General features: G+C 49.2%; 1 protein-coding gene across 1 annotated transcript in view; it reads left to right on the plus strand.

Annotated features, from left to right (window-relative positions):
• Nucleotides 1-22,493, plus strand: part of Zbtb7c (zinc finger and BTB domain containing 7C) — a 328,387-nt gene that overhangs the window by 74,833 nt on the left and 231,061 nt on the right. Inside the window, exon 2 of the mRNA NM_145356.3 lies at nt 5,538-5,751. The gene's annotated coding sequence lies outside the window, so the exon portion shown is untranslated. The remainder of the gene's footprint in view (nt 1-5,537; nt 5,752-22,493) is intronic.

Below are 22,493 nucleotides of genomic sequence, written 5' to 3' on the forward strand. Positions count from 1 at the left end.
TCCCTTCGCACCTGGGTCTACAAGTCAGCATCGGTATCTGTGTTAGGACAAGGAGTCTGGGAACCTTTGATCTCAAGTCCACATCCTCCAGTGCTGCAGGTTAGGAGGCAGAAACCGGGTGCACACACTACTGAACAGACAGAGGGAGTGAAGAGGCCAGGGGCCTGGCCAGTGGGATGCATTTAGGAGTGAGGGAGTAGAATATGTATGATTGACAACTTGGATCCAAGATGGCTGCTTGGAGCAGGAGTGTGGGCTCCAGTAACACAATACCCCCTCCCTTTCACTCCCATCTTATAGATGAAGACTCTAAAGCACAGAGAGGTCTACATGCTTACTCAGAGTCACACAGCTCATGGGTATAGTAAGACTAGGATTCAGATGCAATTCCATAGTCTTCCCCCCACCTTTTATTGGATATTTTATTTATTTACATTTCAAATGTTATCACCTTTCCAGGTTTCCCCTCTGGAAACCCCCTATTCCATCCCCTCTCTCCCTGCTTCTGTGAGGGTGCTCCCCCACCTACCCACCCACTCCTGTCTCCCCGCCCTGGCATTCCCCTACATAATTGCCCTGAGATGTGGCCCAGAGTTCCAGCTGAGCAGCAGGATGAGGAGGCTGGTTTGCACCAATGGTAAATGGAGTCACTGGAGTCTGTGTGGTTACTGATAGACTTGAGTCACGACTCAGACTCGGAACGCTTTTAGGTACCAAACTGATAGGCTTGCACACTGAAGCATCAAGGCAGGAAGTTGGTCTGTGCTCTGGGAACCGTCTCTCCTTCCACACTGACCCCTGATTCCACCCCTCTCTACCCCAAACCCCTGTGCACTCAAAGCCAATTTCCTTCCTCTTTCATGGTGGGAAGATACAAGGGTAGATAGCACTTTCTCAAATCAGGAAGCGATAAAGCAATACATCCAACCCTTCCCTTCTATAGCAAGTAACCAGGCCCAGAGAACTCGGGTGCCTACTGAGGCCACGCCCTGGATTGTTGCATGATGCTGGGCCCTTTGTCTCCGGTGGTGGCTCGAGTACCTAGCCAGCCTGTACCATGGTGTTGACTTCCTAAATCAGTATCAATTCTGCCTAAAGCTTAGGCAGCAAGATGCAGCTCACACACTGGTGTGGAATAAAATATCTGCTTGCTGGTAAGGATCCAAGCCTTGCAGAAGTGTGTCCTGAGACTCTTGAGACAGACAGCTGTCCTCTGGGACTTTCCTTTCCCACTTCCCAAGGGTAGCCACTTAACATAGCCCTCTCCTTCGTTTTTTCCTGCCAGCCATTGGGTTGTACAGGATCCCTGCCACGACAAGGCTATTTTTAACAAGCATCCCAGGCTTCAGGGGGTTTGGGGAGCAGGGTAGAAAAAGAGATTCTATTTGTATATCTTTAATCCATGCACATTTGAGAAGGCACTGGTGTTTGCATCCCTGCTGCAAGGGTTGTGGGCAATTGATCAGGCGCTGGCTAATCCCTTTTCTTCCCTTAACAAGGATGCAGGGATTCCAGGGGCTGGGGCCGTGCTTCCCACCGCCTGGCAGTCTCCTGATCTCACTGCCCCCAGCTAGCTAGCTCTCTCTCTCTCTCTCTCTTTCTCTCTCTCTCTCTCTCTCTCTCTCTCTCTCTCTCTCTCTCTCTCTCTCTCTCTCTCTCTCTCTGCCTGGAGAATGCTTGTAGAGTCTCTTGGGCCAGGGAGGTCTGGGAACCTGACTCTCAGTGCCAAGCTCATATTTAGAAACGTCTCCAGCCAGACTTTGGCGCCTGTCCTACATGGGCTCTGGATGGTGTGTGTGTGTGTGTGTGTGTGTGTGTGTGTGTGTGTGTGTGTGTGTTTGTGCGAGAGCACACACACACTCATATCTACTGCCCCCAAGCAGGCAGATTCTGAGTAAGTAAGTCCCTATTTGACAATAGCATGTGGAGGAGCTGTGGAAACCTGTACCCCTTGGGCAAAATGGGGTGTGGATAGGTGGACCATGGAGCAGGAAGAAAGATGCCACAAGCTTGGGATGGGCAAATGGTTGTGGGAAAGGAATTCTAACTCTTGGTCCACCCTCTGCCCACTTTCTGCATCCCTTCCCCAGGTACCCAGGGCATGCCCTTGTCTCAGAGGGACTTTCTGACTCTCAGTGGGAAAGAGCATGTCCTGTCTTTCCATCCCCTTTCTGTTTCGACCTCCCTAATCTGTGGAATAAGACCGAGGTTGCCTACACCAAGCCTGTCCCTTCTCCTTTCTGTGCAGGGCCGGGTCCACAGTGTCTCTGATTACATTGGTGCAATGTGGCCAGGGGAGCAGTCACCCTCCCCCCCCCACCCCCGTTCCAACTCTTCCTAGGCTTCCTGCACAGTCGTCCCGCAGAGCCTTCTGCTTTTGATGTCAGCACATGGTGCTGGCTGACTTTGTTGCACCCAGCATACTTTACCCAGTAGCACTCTTAGGTGATGGACACCATGCCTCAGCCCCATGAAAGCTCTCTCTCTTTTCAGCTCGTTCCTTTGGGGGAGGCATGCTGGTTCCCTGCCTCTGCTGTTTAATGAGCACCAGCAGGGCAGGCCCTGCATCTGCTCGGTCGTGGCCTTGAGACCTGAGAGGTGCAACTATGGGAGATGGGACAGGAGGCTTTCTGCTCTGGAGATACAGCACAGCACCCTGCCCCTCTGCAGCTCTGCCCTAGGACTACAGGGACGCGTTCTCCAAATGCTTGTTGGAGAAGAGGTTGTATTTCCATAGTCCTATATCCTGAAGGCTCAAGGAGTTGACTGCCCTCTCCTCTCATCGTAGGCAAGACCTCTGAGAATGATCAGGGAAACTGGGGAGACATTTTCTATGTATCTCCTCCAGCCAGCCACATGGTAAATGTGCCCCGGGCTGAATAAGTGAGGAGGGAACAAAGGGGAGCTTAGCTTTGTCAAACGAATCCCAAACTGAGACGAGGCAATGTAAGAAGGCAACTCTGTGGGGTTCAGGGCGTCCTTGGGGACCAGCCCCAGCTCCTCCATTTATAAGAAAGTTTTGAGGGTCAGAGGAAGTGGGGAGGGTGCCTCAAATCCATCAACAGACCTCCAAGGCCAGAGGATGGTGAGATCTGGAGCCGAGCACAAGGCTGCCCTAGGTATCTCTCGCCCTTGGGGAAATTGCCTTTTCATATGGTTGGGGGTGGACATTGCAATTTTTCTTTGAGGGTTAATTGTTTGGCTGACAGCACAGATAATTAGGACTGAGAATCCTGGAGCGAGGGTGACAGCACCATCTGCTGCGAATATGTTTCAGCCCCACCCAACAGGAGGGTCAGGATGTGCCAGCCCTGCACACACGTACCCCGGCCACAGAGGTGTGGGTGTCCAGCCATTTGCTGTCAGTCCAGTATCAAATGACTCAGCTGATTGCGTCACTGGTGGGCCAGGATAGTGGCCTGCTTTGTAAAGGCAGCTCCTTCCCTTCCCCTACTGCAGGTGTACACACATGGGTCTCAATTAGCAAGTAGCGATAATACCGGGAGCTGATTTTTGATCCTTGTGGTGTAATATGTTGTACCTGGTCCTCTGCTGGCCAGAGGCAGGTGTGAGGAGCTGCAGAAATGATGGAGCCATTAATGTTTGGGCTCATCTTCCTGCCTCCTTCAGGATCGTCCACCTGTCCTGGCTCACTGACCTTAGCCTGTGCTGTTTGCTACAAAATCGGGCTAAGCCCTGGCTACCAAGGCCAGGCGCATAACCTGGGGGAAAGTCCTGTGTGTCAGAATCAAGCTGAGAAGTCTTTGTCCAGAGTGGGGGCCCTTTCTTCCCGTGAGTGGAATCCTGTGGGATTACCCTTCTCCCGTTCAGTTCTCGGGGGGGGGGGGGTAGATCACGTGCGTTAGAGAGCATGTGGGGGTCATAGGGATCATAGTACCATCTTGCCTTCCGAAGAGGCTCCGGATCCGCCATGCTGCTTGCTGCCTCTTGAAGAAGGTCCTCAAGGGCAACGCTGTGGGCCAGGTAGCTTGGAGGTTAGCGAGTTTGCAGCTCCTGAGTCATGGCCAGTTCTCTTTGACCAGAGGATGCTCCTCTGTGTCTTTTCAGCCCATGCCTTTCTCTGCCTCATGTCCTGCGCCCCTCATCCTGTGCCCTGTACCCCATGCTCCTCACCCTGAGCCCCTCGCCCTCTCTCTTCTTACTCCTCATAGCCTTCCCCAGGAGAAGACCCAACGAGTAATTATCTCTTACCCACTCCCCAACAAAGGGGGTGGCCACTGTTCCTCCTTGCTTCATTTTCAGTCAGCCCTCCTCCTCTGGGGATCACCTGACATTTAGACGAAATTAACCTAGCACAGGGAAGCTTCCTAGAAAAAAAAAAGATATTTAAAAGTTGGAAGTAAATGCCAGCCTTGACCTTCTCCATTTTACTGTGTGATGTTTAGCCATCTTCTCAACCTCTCTGTGCTTCTCTTTCATCTTTGAAACAACTCCTCATGGAACTACTACAAAACAGGACGCAAAATCAATTTTTTGAGGGGCAGTCATTATACGAGTGGCATGTAAGGTCATTGTCATCTTGCTTTGATGGTCCATGTAGGCCGGAGGGGAGGATGTATATTTGGATGTGTGTTCTTTGCCACCTGCATCTTGTGCATGGTGCCTCCTCTTAGGCATCTGGGCTACAGCCCCTTCTCAGCAGGGGGTCCACTGAGGCCAAGAGGACCCGGGTGCATCTCAGTCTTGTGGGCAACAGAGCTGCCCCAAGCCTGATGCAGCCTGGGGGCGGGGCTGCAGCCTGGGTGGTCCCAGTGCCTTCTGACTCGTTGAAAAATAGAAGCCACGGTCTTGGCCCTGACATGTCAGGAATCAGTGGGAACAGTGTCAGGGTCTTTGTCCCTTTACATAGGGAGTTTTCTCTCTCTTCTTGCCTCTTCCTTTGAGGTAAAGAGCCGGAAAGACATTCATCACGGGCCACAGGTCGGTTGTCTTCCTACTGCTCCCAGCCTCAAACACCCCAAAGTCTTGCCCCTGGATATGGCAAGAAGTAGAGAGGTATGTCCTGTTTTCTGTGGCTCTCACTGGCAGAGTAAGAGTATCCATTTCCTTCCTCTTCCAGAACACTGGGACAGCTAGGTGGGGCTTGATGACCGACCGGTCTGAAAGGTCTGAAAGGAAGCTTGAATGACGGCTAGCAGTTGTATACCAGATTGAAAAGGGAGTCTTTGAAGTAGGCAGAAATAAGTAGTCAGGAATAATAAATGTACATGTGTATGCATGTGTATGTATGTACATGTGTGTAAATGTGTGTGTGCATGTCTGTGTGAATGTGTGTGTGCATGTGTGTGTGAATGTGTGTGTATGTATGTATTTGCGTGCATGTGTGTGCGTGTGCATATACACTCAAGCCCTGAGCCTATGGTCAGATCACTGTCATTGGAAACCCTACATGGCTTAACCACCAGGTACCATGGGATCTAATAATAAAAACAATAAGAGGCTAGGTCAAGGACAGTTCACTCCTGGACTTGTAGGCCTGGGCCTAATTGTGATGGAGACCTCTGTTCTCCTTGCAGATCTCCTCTGAAGCAGCTGAATCTCAAATCGCCCCATCCCTGAGGATTCGGCCAGCAAGGAGGGGAAAGAGGATGGCAAGGGGCTCACCCAGGGCTGAGCAGTGAGCCGCAGCTCTTTGAACCTGGAGCTCCGACTGGGAGGCTCTACCACTGGAGTGACTCGGGAAGAATTGATGCTCTGGCCCCCAGCGACATGTACATGGTGTAATGACAGGTAATGAACCTGAAGCTCGGCTATCCTTTATCAATGATATGGCAGGTAGGGGAATATATCAGCTTGTATTGGGCACACAATGTCAGCCTCAGGAAGATAACTGTGCAAACAAAGCCCACGAAGCCCGATAAGATGATAGATGGACACCTTAGAGTTATTTGTTTTTACCCATGTGCTTGTTGAAGCCGGGTACCGGAAGATTTAGCAGCAGCCGAGTTCACTTCCTATGCCTTGTGGGAAGGCCTGGCACCTGGGTTTTGCATGCAGCATATCTTATTTGAGGGATGTGGAGTACAAATCAAGAAGTCACAATTGTCATGAACTCCTGCAGGAAGCAGGGGCCTTATGTCAGCAAGGAAATTGAGCTAATGAAGGGCAAGGGAGGTCTTATACACCCGTGATGCATGAGGGGTACGTACGCCAGGCGCTTTGCACCTTGGGATCACCTCAGGGTTGGTTCAGACTGCTAGAGTTCTGGTGCTCATGAAGAATAGGAAAGTGTACAGTGCCCACTCACTCCTTCAAGGGTGCCTGGGCAAGTCGGGGAAGGGTGAAATAGCTGGGAGGCCTTGTGTGGGCACATAGAGGGGACATGCAGGACTTAGCAGGTTCTGTGGGTCTAGCAGTTTATCCTAGGATCTAGCCAAGGCAGGAAGCATCAGGAGAATCCCTAGGGCCAAGAAGGCATGGCATCCTGAGACTAGAGGGACAGGGCCGACAGGGCTGGAAATGCCAGGATAGAACTGCTACTACTGTTTGTCTGGCCTGCGCCACTTGTGACATGAGGGTGACATTCTGGCAGCCTCCCCCATGGGGAACAAAGAAGGCTGAGACAGAGGCAAAAATAGCTTGAAGTCTTGGGAAATAACCTGGGGCAATGGGCGAAAGGTCAATGACTAGCAGCAGGAGGCCGGAGAGGGAGAGGGTGTGGCGAATTCCATCCAGCTCAGGCTAGGGTTGAGGTCTTGGTCAGAGCCAAGGTCTGGGGAGGAGCAGAGCTTTAGGACTTCTGGGTGGTCTTGCTTTGAGTCAGTCAGAAAGAATAGGTGGAAAGAATTTAGCGAGCTAAGCCCCTCTCTAGGAAATGGATAGGCTACTGGCCTCAGGTGGTGGCACACTAGACTCCTTACCAACTGGGGGTGTGGGGGCAGTGGGAAGGAGAGGAACTTGAGTACTGGGGGCAGTGGGAGCTGGCTATGCCTTGGGGTAGGGGAGGCAGCTGAGAGGGTTCTGGGTTAAATATGACTCTGAGCTATTAGTGCTGAGCGTCATGGTTCACATTCCCGCCCTTGGTGGAGCTGCTGATCTACACATTTCTGCCTGGGCTGGGGACTGGCCAGTGCTGTCCCTGAGAAGGGTGTTTAGTGGGGGAGTGGGGATGGGATCTGGGGCTGAGTGCAGCAGCAAAGGTCCTGCCCTGCAGGGATGGGCTAGGATTCTCTCCGTGTGTGTTTCAGGGCTCATGGCCGCATTGTGCTGATTAACCAATATTTACCAAGCACTTATTACATAAGTCACACTTCAGTCACCGAGACTAAACAACTGACAGAGACGGCTTAAGATAGGAAGGATTTATTTTGGCTCATGGTTTGAGGGGGCACCGTTCACCATGGCAGGGGGCATGACTGTATCTACAGATCCTTGCTCTCTGTGAGAACCAGGAAGGAGAGAGCGTAGACTGGAACCAGAGCTAGGCTATAAACTCCAAACCCTGCCACTATGGCCTTATATCTACCTGCCAGTCAGCCTTGTATCTTAAAGATTCTGTAGCCTCACAATACAGCAGCCCCAGCTGGGGACCAAGTCTTCAAAAGCTTGGGCCTATGGAGGACATCAAGCATCAAACCTAAACACCTCTCCTGTTCTCAGACAAAGCCTGAGCTCCAGAGAGCAAGGTGTGTCTTAGGTAGGGTTCCTAGTTCTGTGATAAAACTCCATGACCAAAGCAATATGGGGGAGAAAAGGCTTATTGCTTCTTATAGCTTATAGTCTGTCATCAAGGGAAGTCAGGGCAGGAACCTGGAGGCAAAACTGACAGAGGCCATGGAAGGATGCTGCTTACTGGTTTGCTCCTCTTGGCTTGCCCAGCTTGTTTTTCATATACCTTCCAGGACCACAGACCCAGGGGGTGGAATCACCCACATCAATCACTGATTTAAAAAAATATATATATACCACAGGTTTGCCTACAAGCCAATCTGGTGGGGACATTTTTTCATATGAGGTTCCCTCTTCCCAAATGACTATAGCTGTATCCGGTTAACACCGTAGCTTCATGTGGGGCAGAGGAGACAGCACAGAACCAGGTTCAGGCCTCGGGTGTCTCAAGATAATGTCTTCAAATGTGTAAAGTTCTGCCTTTCTCAGATGGCTCCGAAGAACAAAATGAAACAGAGCATATATCCTCCTGAGCATCTGGCCCACAATAAGTGATCAGTCCATTGAAATAATTTCATTATTGGATTCTCATGGGTAGGAGTGGGGCTTGGAGAAGTTCGCTCTACCTGGGGCTTCTGGGAGAGGACACATTTACAAACCTGGCTATCAGAGGTGTTCCGGCCACAGGCACAGGGGTCAAGGTAGGAGCCTAGCACTCAGAATTGCTAACCGCATCTTGAATGTTGGGGCAGAAGCTGCGCTCAGAGAAAGACAGCAGTGAAAAGAGGCATTCGGAAATTTGGAGTGATGTTGAGCAGAGAGAACATTCTCATGGTTCTTGGAGAGTCTGTTTCTATATCCCATGTAGGTTCTCAAGTGCAGGGGAAGCGGGTGACAGAAGCCCACGTAAGTCTGGAGGATGGGACTAGCTACAGGAAGAAGCCATGAGAGTTGCTTTAAATTTGTTAGTAGCTGTATTGGAAAAAAAAGGAAAAATTAGCTAGGGTAATTGATTTTAACAATGTGTTTCATTTAACTCACTATAGACCACTATAACTTCAACACATAATCAATACACAATTACAAAGGAGATGTGTTATTCTTCTTCCTACAGAGCCTTTGACATGCTGGATGTATCTTATGCTTAATAGACCATCTCAGTTAGGACATACTGGATGTATCTTACACTTAATAGACCATCTCAGCTAGGACTGGCAACAGTTCAAGAACTTGGTGGCCACATGTATCTGGTGGCAACTGGATTGTTCAAGACAGCTCTAGAATCTAGAGTCTCTTTCCAAGAAGCAACTGGAGGCCAGGTGGATCTAGAGTCAAGCAAGAACAGAATTTACTGTCGTGTAACCTTACAAAATGTTTATAGTGTGTCTCTGGAGAAATTTGTAGTAGAGGTGGTCTCTCTGTGTATCTGACAATGACCTTGAACTCCTAATCCTCCTGCTTCCACCTCCCAGGGTCTAAGATACCAGGTCTGAGCTCCTATGCCTAGCTACAAGAGATGTCTCAAGTCACTGTTATCAATGGTTTCTTGTGGTCTCTGGAGTCAGTGTGGCTCCTGGCTCCCCGGGGGTTGTTGATTCAAGTCTCTGGCACTTGTGAGTTCAAGGCTGAACTTTAGGGAGTGTCTAAAATACCCTAAAGCATCCACCGAAAGTGGAACGAATAATTTCTATTAGGCCAGGTAACCCTGAAGACTAAATAAAATGGTGAGCGACTTCCGTGTGACACTCGGTGTCAAGAAATAATTCTTTTTATTTTTTGTAAATCAGATGGAAACAAATGTGAGTTCCTTTTCAGGCTGAAATTGGCAGACTTCCCAGCAGGCATTTCTGCAGTCCTGTGTCTGCCCTTCCGGTGCATGAGAACTTTAGGCTTTGCAAATCAGAAAAAAATGGAAGGGTGGCCAGCCCTCGGCCCATGGGGAAGCTCCAGACCCCTGTGGCTATCTGGAGCCAGTCTGCCCATGTCTGTCCTCTCTTGGGTGTCAGAATTGACAAAGTGCACCCAATACAGTGAAGACTGTCAGGCAGTCTGGGGCCCAAGTCATCCTACGATGTTGGGGTCCCACCCGGTGATCCCCCGTGAGAGTTGCCCTTCAGTCCTGCTTTTCTGACTTCTGCCTCAGCCTTTGAAACAGGGACCCAGCCCTATTGTGGCACACCCCTCCCCTCCCCTCCCAGCCATGAAGATACAACTAACTCCTTAGGATAAGAAAGCCCATATGTCATTGTCAAAAGCCATGGCTGCTCTCTCTGGGAATGGGGGGACGACGTGCATTTATTATTCCGTGACGATCCTCTGCAGTTGCCCCTGGCACCCAGCAACAGCAGAAAGCAGTAATTGCTGTGTTTTTATTAACACAGTGTCCTACATGTGTCGCTGGGACTCTACAAGGTCAACTTCCCCTGTGCTCAGGCTCCGTCCGAAGAATGCATTAAATAATTTTTGCCTTCTGGGGTTTTTTTGTTTCATTTTTTTTTTTTTTTTTTTTTTTTGTCCCGAGACTCACATGAATGCTTGTGTGAGGGAGGCTTTTGTAGAAACAGCAGGTGTTTATAAGACTCTGGGTTCCTCCAAGGGCTGTCTGGCCTCAGAGCCCAGCTGGAATTTCGGCCTTGATTCCTTGTCCCCGATTTCAAGACGGTGCGTCCTCTCTCCCCTTCTGATATCCAGTTGTGCTCCAGGCAGTGTCCTCTCAGTAGAGTGCTCCTACCGGGTGCTCCACCTCCACTCTTTCTCCTCTGGAGGAGGGAGGGTTCATTTGGTGGTGGTGATGGCAAGTGAGCATGACATCTTTATTTTTCCACCCTGCTAGGTGGGCTCTCTAGCCAGGGTGTTTCTGGTTGTTCACAATCTGTCCTTGTACAAAGCAAGGCTGTGGATCTGAAGGAGCCCTGTAGGTCTTTCTGCCTCTTTAGTCTGGGCCTGGGGAGGATTGTCTGGTGTGGAGGAACAAGATCAGGAGATGCAGGTAGGTGCTGTGGAAAGCAGATGGGCCTTATAGGAATGAGGGGGAAGCCTACAGCAAATGGAATTTTCCCGGGCTCCTGGCCCTGAGCGGCACTCTCCAGGTTGAGCGCGCTGGACCACGTGCAGTGGAGTGAGGGCCTCTGGTGCTCACTGTGGTGGCGGCACTGTGCTATTTCAGAATAGAGGTTCTCCATAGCATCCCAGGAGGTGCCTGTTTCCTGTTTGATGGGTCCTAAGCCATTGAATTGCAATGAATCGCAAGAGACTCTAAAACCAGTGTAGTCGTCGTGGCTTACTATCTATTTTAGAAGGTGGTATGGCAGGCACACTTGGGTGGCAGTGTGTGAGGGAGGGTGACACAGAATCCAGCACATGTAGACAAGAGTGTTACTCCAGCTCGTCTCAGTTGGCCGTGTGGCCCTGCCTGCACAGACCTCTGGGCTTTTCCTCTGTAACTTTCCTCCCTGTTAATGGATATGAGGAAGTGCAGGGCAGTGGTTTCACTCTGTGACAAGCCACACCCCCACCTTGAAAGAAACAGGCTCGAAGGTGGGTCAGTGGGTCGGTGGGTCTCATGGCCCAAGGTTGCTGAGAACTGGGGTACCTCCCTTTCCATGCTGAGTCTCTAGGGGGTTGCTCACTGCACAATCAGTCTCTGTGCTTCTTCCTGGAGGCCCCCAGGGAGCAGCTACCCATGCAGTACCTCAAATTTTGAAACAGGGAGAGGCAGCCAGCCACATTGCCCTTGACTGACAACCTTCATACATGTACTTAACAATTTTAATTTTTCATGATTCTTCTGATAAAAATAGTGCCCAACTAAAAACAAAAACATTTGTATTTTCCATCTCCTTAATTAGCTTCTAATTTGGGGGTTCTTATTAGCTTAAAATCATCTCACTGAAATGGCCCTCAGATGAGGGGAAAAACATGCGATGCACAATCAATTCCAGCGAGATCTTCCTATTTAATTATGCTGATTGGTGCACTAGAGACCCCCCCACCCCACATCATGAGCCTCTCAGAATAAGCTTGATTTGTGAGATCTGGTTTTAAAAATTTTGGGGATGCATATTTATCACGTTCAGCCCAGTGTTGTTCTCCTTGAGGTTCTGACTTATCGCCTGGGAAGTGGGAAGAAGACCCCAGGGGCTTTTAGCTTGGACTTCCTCCCATGGACTCCTTGGGAACACAAAGTCTTCCATCTGTCTAGCGGTCAAGAGGCAGGCTAGGGAAGTGTGAGCTGGTGGAATTGTGGGGCTGGGTGATAGAGGAAAGTTTCCATGAGACCATTAAAAAGGCTAATTCTGTGTCAGAGATGTTTCCAGAACAAAGTTCTAGAATGTGCTATTCTTCAAAGACACTAGGGAAACTAATTGGTCAAAGAGAGTTGTCTCTCGTGCTCCAAAGCCATGGGTCAGTGTCAGCTTTGCTGAAAATTGGGTAGCCAGCCGGATACAATGAGAGACTACCTGTGTATAAAAATAAATTTTTAAAAAGATATATTTATTATTATATATAAGTACACTGTAGCTGACTTCAGACACACCAGAAAAGGACATAGGATCCCATTACAGATGGTTGTGAGCCATCATGTGGTTGCTGGGATTTGTGCCATCTCACCAGCGCCATAAAAATAAATTTTGAAAGGAAGGAAGAATCAGAGAGATTTCCCACCAGGGTCCAGAGCTCTTCTGTGGACTAACAGCTATTGGTGCCTCTTTGGGCCTCAGCCTTCCCATCCATAAAATGAGCTTCAGACCATCTGCCTATACCTCACAAGAATGTCGTAGCTTTGTACAGTAAGAAGCCCAGGATCAAAGGTTAGGTTTTGAATCTATTTGATGCTGATTCCTGAGACTCTTCAACCTGCACACATTTGCTTGCAGGCTTACAGTGCCTGTCTCTGATAGAGTACCATCCAATACTGTGTGTAAGGCTCTATGTAGAGGGCATCATCCAACGTTACCCAGAGGATGGTAGTCGGTAGGCTCTACACACTACAATATGGAGGCAGCGAGATAAAGGGGACTCATGATGGAGTCGAGGCTGCAATGAGAGTCAACAGAGGACCAGAGAAGCCATTCTGATATGGAAAGATGAATGGTACAAATTCAGAGCATGTTGGAATTGCTCTTAGCTAGGGTGGTCTGTGATGGGTGGACTGGGAGCCACCCACTGTTTCTGATCATGACCTCACAGTTGCAGTACCACCCTGCACCCCTGGAACTACCCCCTCCCATCCTGAAGCCCAGTTCATAAACTTTGCGTACATTCCTGAGCATAGGACTAGGCCCATAAGCCCTTCCTGTGAAGAGCAGGGTTGATGGTCTTCTCCTGGCCCTTCCAGCCTCTCTCATATTTTTTTTTCTTTTGCTCCATCTCCACCAGTTCCCCAAGAGGGTCTAGGGTTGAGCATCCATCCACACATCCTCACTCCTGCCTCCTCTTTAAGCCGTGGACCAGAGCAATGCAGTGTGACCTGGACACCTGCCATCATCATGCTATCCCTTGAGCGTGAACACACCACTCAAAAGACAAAATCACTAGGGAGGGGGGTAGCATTGGCTTAAGTGGAGATGAAAGGAGGTGAGGCACCCAGGAAGTGGGCTTGGTTTCCTGGGTGCAGAGAGCCGCTTGGAGTACTGACTCTCCTGGCTCATGAGGTCACTAGCACTGGCCGTTTCCAAGCCCATCCTAGCCTTTTATTTGTACAGCAGAAATGAAAGCCAGGACTAGAGAGAGCCATGCCAGGCTGGGTATGCAGCAAGGTCTATCCAGTACCCTGCCTGACCCATGCCTGGATTTACAGAGCTGTTGGATTCATGCCCTGCCCTTGGTAGTCCTGGATGGACATAGCTTAGCTCATGAGGTAGGGTCTGTTGTAAGTACTGTTAACTAATGTTGTTAGTACTGATGTTTTGGGCTGAGATTTGCACAGCATCTGGCCCAAAGTTAGACCCACTTGTGAACCTGTCTGAAACCAGAGAGCATGTGTCTTCTCCAGTGTGTTATACAGGACCATGTCTCCCTCCTGGCATTGTGGTGGTGACAAAGCTCTTGGCTTTGGGGCCTTAACAATGTTCAGTTCTTGCTTCTTTCATTTTGGTCACCCTCAACCTGGGAACGGGAAGGAACTGACACCACCCTTTAACTATGAAGAGATGGTTTAGCGGGCAGTGCATACTTGTGCTCTTTGGAGTATGAAGACTTGGTCCAACAGTTAAAAAAAAACAACAGCTGCATGCATATTCAACTATGTGTCCACCCTCTGAAACTGCACCTATAAGACAAAAGTCTCAGAGCAGCAGAAATGCATCTGCCTCCATCATGGGCAGGTGGAAGAGACATCAGCAACCCTACCCCATCCCCCATGTGGCCTGAGAAGCTGAAGTTCTGTTCTACTTTTCCAGAGGAGCCAGTTGTATTACCAATTCAAAAACCAACAGGAAGTGGAGTGGAACCGTCCCATGTTGATAAAACTTGATTGACAAGTTAACAATATTTGTTAATTGATCCATGTGCAGCCTGCCTTTTCAGCAGCCTTCAGGGAAACAGGCTTATTATTCCGCTAGAGAGATGCTCAGTCCTTGGCGAAGCCTCCCTGGCTCCCTGATGCATTTGGAGTCATTGGTCTTCCTACTCCTTGGGTGACTGCTGGGGCTGACAGCAGCCATTCACTCACCCACTCACTGCCAGGAGATTTGTGACTCAGCACTTGCTCCAGCCTTTGTGACTCAGCACTCATTCCAGGCTGTGACTTACAGTTAACGGTTCATTTTTTTTTTAAATGAACACATGTCTGGAGTCTTCCATCAGTCAATGGCTGATGTTTAGGAAGGAAGTGGTAGTATTGATTTGACAGTCATGAATGAGCTCTGGAGTGTCAAATCTACCTCTTTTCCTTTTCTCTGTCCCTTCTCCCTCCATCCCTTTCTCTCTGTCCCTCCCTGGGAGGCACAACTTGACACAAAGCCAGAGTCATTTAGGAAGAGGGGACCTCAGTTGAGAAAATGCCCTCACCAGATTGGCCTGTGAGCATGCCTAGTAAGCAGCACTCCTCCATTTTCTTCTGCTTCAGTTTCTGCCTCTACATTCTTGCCCTGGCTTCCCTTCCCGGTAGACTACAACTCCTAGCTGAAATAAATCCTTTTCTCGCCAAGTTACTTTTAGGCATAGTGTTTTATCACAGTGCTAGAAACCCTAACTAAGACACCCCCTCTCTCCCTGTCCCCTTGCTTACTCTTTCCCCAACATTTTTAGATTTCTCCTTTTATGGACTTAGGAAAGAAACACAATTCCATGATCCTCTTTGAAGGCCGCAGAGAGTAAGGGTGCAAACACGGGGCTTAGATTCTGGAGAGGCCTTAGCCCCACTCACTATAGGATGCTGAGGAAGAAAGTCACAGGTTCCCACTGGGTTTCCAGTCCTCACACATGGCTTGAAAGAGGGGTTTCCCTTGAGCCTCTGTCTGGGTAGTGTGTAGAACGCCTGCAGTCAGTCAGGAAGATCTTTGTTCCAGTTATAAAAGTAACTTGCATACACAGAAGAAATTGAAATCACACAGGGATGGTCAATGGAGTGAAGGAATTAGGTCCCTCTATAATCAATAAAGATGATTGGGGGTTACTATTTGATTTATGTTCATGTAATCTGTTTAGTATCTGCCTGCATTGTGGGTCTAGAGAATATCTTCATGTTAAGCATATGAGTTTATATATATATATATATATATATATATACACATATATATACATATATATATATATAATATTTTATAGCTTATATTTTTGCTTAATGTTTATTTTTAAACTGCTTACATGCCTTACTCTAATTCTTTATAATAAGGCTTTCTATAATGTGGATGTAATTTATTAATAGGGTAGAGTTAATTCAGTTCCTTGGTGAACATCTGGATGATACATTAGGTTCTAAGATTTACTGTTTGGCTCCTCTCCTACCCCAGAGAATCAGAGAAGAGGCTTGAAGGAGCAGGGGGACACCGCTGTCCTTAGGGAATGGCTTCACTCTCTCACTTTTCCAGATCCTTCGCTGGCAAACACAGGGCTGCGCATGTATGGGCACTTGGTGCCGTGTGAACGCTAGATGGAGACTGGGAGCATGGAGAGAAGGCCCTGGGTGGGAAGAAGCAGTGAGTAGAGTGTATCAGGCACAGGACTCTAAGAATGTAAATACATGCTTAGTATATTTTGGGTGCTCCTAGAACTGCCAGGAGCCAGGCAAGCCGGATGTGGTCACGAGCAAATGTGGGCACAGCCCTGTAGAGTACCACAGCCCTGACACTGCCTGGGTTCCAGGCTGGTGAGCCTTCCTGGTCCTTCAAAAGTAGGGTGGGGGACCAGGTGACCATGGTTGGGCTGAGCACATGGCAGCACCCCCAGCTCCCTGTGATCATTACCCTCTTTCTGCACCAAAGTGAAGATGAGTAGTAGTCATAAATTTTTCCAACCTACTTTAATAAGGGTTCAACCTCCCCTCTAGCCCACCACCTAACAGAGTTAGTAGAAAAGGAAGGTTATTAGGACACAGGGAGTAGACCTGTTTAGAAATAGTTCTTTGGGGGAGAATCTAATCTTTGTTGTCAGGAATATCAGCAGTTCAGTCCAGTAGCAAACACCAAATAGGAACCAGCAGCTGCAGTCCCGGCCATCACATTATCAACAGTCAGTCAAACACCACACGTGAACCAGCAAGGGTAGTTCAATTCAGAGGAAACCACAAGGCTCACCAACTGGCCTGAGGTCATGGAATTGGCAAGTACTACAGAAACCTCCGGAGAAGTTCTGGTCAGTTTCTCTCTAAGGAGTGGAGCTCAGCAACACAATGTAAGGTGAATCAATGCATATCTGTTGTTAGTGAAGAATATCGGGGCAGAGCAAAGCAAACCAGTGCTTGACCTCCCACTGTCTGTGGGGTCATATTTATATTCCTTCTGAACATCATAGTACTTTCATGTGTTTGCTATAGCAAAACATCTTTTCACCTGTGTCTGCTTCAGCAAAATATCCTTCCACCTGTGTCTGCTTCAGCAAAACATCCTTCCACCTGTGTCTGCTTCAGGAAAACATTCTTTCACATTTCTGCTTTAGCAAGACATCCTTTTACCTGTGTGCCTCAGCAAACCATCATTTGACATAAGTGACTTCCAAAGGAAATCAGAAGTTTCCACCTGAGTGAGTTCTTTGGCAGGACACTGTTAGCTTCCATTTTCCCAAGAAAACTGAAAGGAGAAAGTCTTGGCTTTCCACCTGTAGTCATTTCCTGTCTCCTCTTGTGTCTGACTGAATTAGAGTTATAGTTCAAAACCATTCCTGCTGGGCCAGGAATGGCAGGGCTGTGTGTGATCCCAGCACTGGGTAGGAGCAAGTTGGAAGGTGGTGAGTTTGAGTCCAGCCTGGGCCACACAGTAAGACCATGTTTTAAACAACAACCGCACACCAAAAAACCTGTACTACCCAAAGGTATGCAGGCATTTCCTTACCTCAGTCTCATTTATCCTCATTCTTGTCCCTGCAGCCTCTGTAGGTCACCAATGGTGCTGCATTGTGAGATATCCCTATAGTTTTGTCTGTGAGAATGCAGAAATCTGAATGCATATGCCTAGGTTTCATTTTATATAGAATATAGCCTACTGAGTACTCTGTAGAGTATCTTGGTTTTTATTTCCTTAACTATATGTCCTGGGAATCTTTCACATTTGTACACATATACTTTTAGGCCTTCTGTGTAGTAAGTATTCTACCACAGTATGAACGTACCAAGTCTGTTGGTTAAGTCCAGTATTCTTTTCTTCTTGCTACTAAAAAGTTATTTATTTGATCTTACGTTCATCAGAATTATTTTGTTTGTGTACAGTTAATTACAAAGTAGCCTAAGCCCTTGCTGAGTAGAGTATACATTACCTATAAACAAGTTAAGAGAACAATTTAAGTCTGATGTCACGGTCTCTCACCTGGGCTCTGACTGTGGGTGTTGGCATTTGGGTGGCAGAATGCTTTCTGCTGAAGCCTTGGTTCTGTATGCACACCCCCCTCACATGTGATCACATCCATTGGGCTGCAGACTTTGAAGCCCTTTCCTCACCAGTGCATGAGAAAGGGATATTTCACACACACTTCACATTAGCACTGTGATTTAGCTTCTGCATAAATAAGAATCAATGCCACAGCCAACTGCTACCGGAGCCCATTTAGAGCCCATTCCAGGCATCCACAGCCCCACCTTTGACTGTGATCTTGTCAGGTGCCATGCGGTAATCGTAGTAACAATTTATATTTTTCTTGTACGGGCCCTTCCTAGGATGGTAGGCCTGTGGGTCTTTTCCTGTCCAGAAGTATCTGAGTCTATCGGTGGCCCCTAAAGTGGGTTTTGTCCTGGTCAGTTAGTAGATCATCAATCAGGCAGCAGAGCTGTCGTCCTGCAGCCCCTGAGCAATCCCGCACAAGAACCTGTAAGCTCTCTGTGTTGATTGGGGACTCAGCACAGTCAGTCTTGAGTCTGAGATGGACTCTTGCAGCCAACAGTGAGGCCACTCCAGCTTCAGCCCACCCCACTACTCAAAAAATACTTCTGGATCATGCACTACTCTTCGGTCCTTATGCTTTCATGACATCTATAATGCCACCATCGTCCCCAGTCACCTAGCAGGCCTGCTCCCATGCACCATGCTCAGTGTGCTTTCCCAGGAGGTACACGAGGGCCCCTGCTGCCTTGAGATATAAGGGAGGGGTGTCACCAGCACCCAAGAGCTCCTGCTCGCTTGTCACCTCCCCCTAAATCCTCTCCTTTTGGGCTTCTAGAACAGCACTGCCTCCCTGCCTGGGGCTGTGAGTGCCCTGCTCTTTCAGGGCAGTAACTTTGCTCTGTCTCCATGTTTAACCCTGGCTCACCATTAGAGAACATCCCAGCTTTTGTTTCCCTGGGTCTTTGGGTTCAAGTAGGCGCTCGTGAGTGTATTTCAGTGTGATCACATGACTTAGGCCATTTGGACTTCTATAACAAGATGCCGAAATAGTAAGTTTTTGTTGTATTTTTCCAGTATTTGTGTGTGTGTGTGTGTGTGTGTGTTAAAACACAGAGATCTGAATGTGTGTGTGTTTCTAGATTCTACTTTATCATGTATAACATAACCTACTACTACTATTGAGCCAGGCCTGTGGCTCACACCTGGAATCCTAGCACTTGAGAGGCAGAGGCAAAGGATTGCTGCAAGGGCCAGGCCAGCCTTGTTTACATAATGGGTTCCACATCAGCCAGGGTTATACACAGAGAAACCAGACTCAAAAAAAAAAAAAAAAACAAAACAAATAAAAAGTCCAACAGCCTACTGTAGTTTCCACACTACAGCTCACTTTACCTCCTTGCTATATATCCTGGGAATCTCATCACAGTAGAGCATGCCCCTGCCTCACAACCCAAAGACTCTGCTCCATCTGAAGGGCGAGAAGGACAAAGTCAAACAGCCAGCAGATTAGACGGCCACCTCCTCTACTGGCAGCTCCTTCTGGCTGTGTCTCCAGTTTTCTCTAGGCGCTCACTGGAGCCTTCTGTGAGGGCACTTGTCCCATTCACGAGGACAGAGTCCTCAGTACCCTCAGTACCGAATACCTCCCCTCCTAATACAGTCACTTAGGGGTTATATGTATAACTTAAGAATTTTGAGAGCCAGACGTGGTGACGCATGTCTTTAATCCCAGCACTTGGGAGGCAGAGGCAGGTGGATTTCCGAGATCGAGGCCAGCCTGGTCTAGAAAGTGAGTTCTAGGACAGCCAGGGCTATACAGAGAAACCCTGTCACGAAAAACCAAAAAAAAAAAAAAAAAAGAATTTTGAGGGGTCACAGACATAAAGACCATGACATCCTGGCTTTTAATAAATATGTCAAAGGCTATTTACTGTCTCCCCTTACTAGAAGGCAAACTCCATGTCCCTTTGACAGCTGAACCCCAGGGTCCCATTACAGAGCCGGAACGTGACAGGAACAAACTCACTGTAAGAAGCAAGTGCGGACAAGCTGTGTCCTGAGGAACAGGGAATTTCGCACCACCAGAGACTCTCCCCTTCACGGTAAAGTCACAGGACTGCAGAGTTTCAGAGGTGGCATCTGACTTTTAGGGAGGGACAACAGACCCTGTAGGTTAGTCCATGGGCTCTGGAGCCAGTTTGCCTCTTTCTGCTAAGCAATCCTGAATGGTCTGCCTACCGTCTTCAAGCCTGCTTCTCCATCTGTGAAACAGGATCAAGCCCTCCCTTCTTTAGGAGAACACTGTGAGACCTGAAGAAGTAAATCCAGGCAAAGGGCTTAGCACTGTGCTGGTTCTGAGAGCCAGTTATGTCGGAGGATAACACTGAGCCCAGACAGGGTGGCCTTCCTGACACAGCCGTGTAGAACCAGGTCTTCCATCCTTGCTACCCACTGAGCTCTCAGGAGGGACACAGGTCTCGCCCTCCAGCCAATTCCAGTTACACGGCTTCAGCACAATGCTGCCCAGCCAAAGTTAAGTGCCTGCCTCCCTCTGGGGAGCATTTGATATCTGCAGACGTTTTCCAAGTGTCTGGGATCCAGGAAAGGGATGGTTTTTAGCATGGAATTGGGTGAGGCAGAGCATCCTCTTGTGCATGAGATATCCTCTCCCTCACAATGACACCCAAACTGCCAGTGGGTCTTGAAGTCGAGCAGCCTTGCTGAGGGCTTAGAGGGGACCTATGATAAATGAAGTACACTGGAAACAAACTCAAGGGAAGTCAGGAGGGTCTTGGGGAGCAGACACAGGAGAGTATGTTCTCTCCTGTTTACAGTTTAGAGAGAGAGAGAAGTGGAAAAGTGGGGGTGTAGAAGTAACTGTGGGGAGCAAGGAGATACTTCAACAGGGGCTGTCTGAGGAGATGGGAGTGCTCTGGGCAACAAGAAGCATCCCTTGGGATGACATCTTTGACCCCAGTATGGCCTGCCCACTCCTGGTCCAGGGGGCCTTTAAAGATGGAGGTGGGCTGCTGAGGAGGCAGAGGGGCTGCTCCTCACAGGGCCAGATTCAAGGGTGTGTGCAGCCCGGCGGGCTGCAGCAGCGATCTTCCAGCAGCCGCCAACTACCATATCTGCCCTTGGGAGGTGTGAGGATGCTGGGTAGGTGTAAATCACACTCCATGCAGCTTCTGCACCCCAAGCCCAATACCATTTTCACCTGGAAAACGTCTAATAAAAATGCATTCCAAGTCAGAGTCCTAAAGGAGCGAGGGTGGGGAGGAGCAGGGGCTGGGAGCCAGCGGAAGCGCTGAGTGAATGAAGCTGGGCATCCAGAAAAGCCGGGCTATCCTGGCAGGAAGAAGCTCTGAGGGAGGTCTGCGGAAGCAGTGGATACTAAGTATCTAAACCTGTCTCTAAGCCTATAGGCTGTCCTTGCAGAAAGTCTCTGGGTCCCAGCCTGCGGTGCAGGTCAGCTGGTAAATACGCTGCCAGGCACATTCTACCTGTGGTTAGCTCAGCTAGCATTAATAGATCCTGCAGACAGATTGCACTCAGAGCTTTGCTGGGGAGAGCGAGTGGCTAGAGAGAGGCTCGAGATGTGTGTGCTACAAGTGGCAGGACAGGGCACTAGAGCTATGGTCCTCACTCCTGACTGCACATTCACTTGGGGGGGGGGGAGGGTCTTAAACAAACTCCAATGCCAGCCTGGTTTACAGAAGTCCCTGGGGATGGGACTATGGCAACAGTGGTCTCTTCTGTTCTGTGGGGGTTGCCAATGAGAGGCACGGAAGCTTCACTGAAAGTGTCCCTGGTCCCCAGCACGGTGGGCAAGCAGAGGCTGTAATGAAGGCCCCAGGGACCAGCAGGAGCTTAGAGAGGAAATCCAGGGGCAGGGATGGACCTCGCCCCTCTGGCTGCACAGGTGGAAAGCATCTCTGGCCAGACTAGCCACAGGTACACACTGGATATGGCAGTACTTAGATGTGGCAGCCACTGAAATTAGGGTCTGTGTACAGTGGCAGCTGCCAGCGTGCTTTCTACATTTGGCAGAGGGCCCTTTGGGTGGCATGGGACAGGGAAGGACGCAGCAGGTGTCTGTGGGGCTGATGGGGCGTTTCCCACTGTGGTTATTTGGAGGGGCTTTACTTTGGGGGCGGGGCTTTACTGGGAGCTGCTGGGATTTACTGTCAGCTCTCAGCGGGATTATTTTAGTCTCTAGGTTGGCACCCCTCAGCTCCAGGTTTCCTTTCTCAAGGCAGTAACCCGCTGTGCCTATGCAGTGTCCGGATGCCTGCCACTTTGTCATTCAGGACGGAAGCCAGATGATCTGCCCCCTCTTCCATCTCCTCTCCTCACCCGGCTACCTGCTCCCTCAGTGGAGTCCACTCTGCTCCTGTGCACAGGCTGCCCCTGGTCTCCAGCTCCTGACCCAGGGGCCCCTGCCATGGGCAGTCTTCCTTATATGTGTGTTTGCCAGAGTCTGTGTAAGCCCTTCTTTCCCTACCTCATGTCTATCAGCTTGAAAGTCATGTTCCTGTTGCCGCCTTTCCTGGCCATTTTCTACTGTCTTTAAACCTTTTCATTTCTCTAAATAACATTGAATATGGACAGTTTTTTGCCTTTCTATGCCAGCATGCGAGCCTCAGGAAGGAGGGTGTGTGTATGTGTGTGTGTCTGGGAGTGTTTACAATCTGTGTGTTTGAGTGTGTGTGTGTGGATATGTGTTCGTGTGGGGGTGTTGATGAGTGTCCAGAGTGCATGTGTTTATGAGTGTAGTGTAGGGTGTGTGTGTGTGTGTGTGTGTGTGTGTGTGGTGGGGAGGTATTAATTAGTGTCCACAATGTGTGTGTATGAGTGTGTATGTGTATATATGTGGTGGGGGGCTGTTGA

This window comes from Mus musculus, chromosome 18 (genome assembly GCF_000001635.26).
Source record: "Mus musculus strain C57BL/6J chromosome 18, GRCm38.p6 C57BL/6J".
In the NCBI taxonomy this organism is placed as follows: Eukaryota; Metazoa; Chordata; class Mammalia; order Rodentia; family Muridae; genus Mus; species Mus musculus.